Source organism: Elephantulus edwardii, unplaced genomic scaffold (assembly GCF_000299155.1).
Source record: "Elephantulus edwardii isolate Elephantulus edwardi_28Jun2011 unplaced genomic scaffold, EleEdw1.0 scaffold00002, whole genome shotgun sequence".
Taxonomy (NCBI): Eukaryota; Metazoa; Chordata; class Mammalia; order Macroscelidea; family Macroscelididae; genus Elephantulus; species Elephantulus edwardii.
The window spans coordinates 21878335-21880265 of NW_006399752.1; positions in this window are offsets into that span (position 1 = coordinate 21878335).

Here is a 1931-nt window from a genome sequence, read left to right on the forward strand (position 1 = left end):
ACTGGACCAATTGGCAGCATCAGGATGGATGGTGAAGAGATTGAGATTGTTCACAGCTTTAGTCTGCTTGGCTCCACAATCAACACTCTTGGCACCAGAAGCCAGGAAATTAAAAAAATGTATTGCAGTGGGAAAGTCTGCTATTAGCGACCTCTCTAAAGTACTGAAGAGCAATGGTGTCTCTCTGGAGACTAAGGTGCGTCTGTTACAGGCCATGGTCTTTGCAATCACTTGTTATTTGTCAGAGAGTTGGACAATGACTAGGGAGGATAGAAGGAAAATTGAATCATTTGAGCTTTGGTGTTGAAGAAGAGTATTGAGGGTACCATGGACTGCTAAGAAAACAAACAGATTCATCCTGGAGAGGTTTAGACTGGGCTGCATCTTGGAGGCAAGGATTCTGAAGCTTTGTCTGACATACTTTGGTCATGTTGTAAGGAGAGACCGGTCCTTGGCGAAGGACATCATGCTTGATAGCGTTGAAGGCAGGCGCTGGTGGGGAAGGCCCCCTAGGAGGTGGATTGATTTGGTGAATGGGGTAATCAGGATGAGTGTGTTGGAGACAGTGAGATTGGCACAAGACACAACAGAGTTTAGGACTGTTGTACATGGGGTCACTATGAGTCGCAAAGGACTTAACGGCACATAACAACAACATTCCTTTTTATATCTCTTTCCTAAATAGCTGCCTTTAAGTGTTGTAACTATTGAATCATGCAGCATAACCAAAAACTCACATATGAAGTGAAAAGAAATACTGTGAATGAAAATACTCTTATACAGTCAATTCTTTTATTAAAGATCTATGTAGTTTTACAATCATCTACTTAAACTGATATTTTCAACCAATAGGAAACTTTTTTCCAGTCTGATACCTAGTTTCTACATAGAAGACTAAAGTCATGTTTATAGGTTAATGTGGTCTTTGTCAACTAGATATGAAATTTTTAGGAATTTACATAGAAATGTTTTATGAGATTGTTTGCCATTTTTTAAATAAAGCCATGATCAGTGAGCATTTGTGTTAAAAAAAAGAGCATTGAATTTGGGTTGATTATACTCTTAATATACTCTTAACACCTAACAATAAAGATGTTAGAAAATCTCTTCTAGTGAGACTCAATTTTCTTACTTTTCAAATGAAGAATACAGTCCCTGTTAACTTTGGAAAAACAAATTAAGTCAGGAATGTAGATTGTATTGAAATCCTGTAAAGAATGGTATGAATGAAAAGTTTATATAAGTAAAACACACTTATGAGGGGGAAGTGCTCAGCTTCTGCTGCAACAGAAACTGTTTTTACAACAATTTCTTATTAGAAAAAAATCATGTTGTTGTTATGTGCTGTCAAGTCACTTATGATTCATTGTGCACAAATTCCTTATGCACAACAGCTCTGAATTCTGTCCTATCTTGAGCCAGTCTCTCCATCTCTGGCACATTTGCCCTCCTTGTCACAGTTACTATGTCAGTCTATCTCATCTCGGGTGTTCCTCTCCTATGCTGACTCTTAAACCTTCTAAGCATGATGTCTTTCTCCAATGACTGGTCTTTCCTACAAAATGCCTGAAGTATGTGAGATGAATTTTGAAAATCCCTGCCTACAAGGAACAATCTGGTTTTTACCTGTTTGCTCCCTTGGCATTCCATGCTATATTCCATACTCTTCTCCAGCATCACAACTCAAAGGGATTGATTCTTCTTCTGTCACTCATAGTCATCATCTAGTTTCAGATGCATAGCAAGCAATTGAGAAGATCATGGCTTGGATCAGGCTCCCTTTGGTATGTACACAGATTTCCTTGCTCTTTAGATCACTCTCTAGAGTAATCCCTAACAATGGACATTCCTAAAGCAAGTGTTTCAGGTCCTCCTCAGTTTCAGCAAGCTGGGTTGTGTCATCTGCATAATGCAGATTGTTGATAGATCGT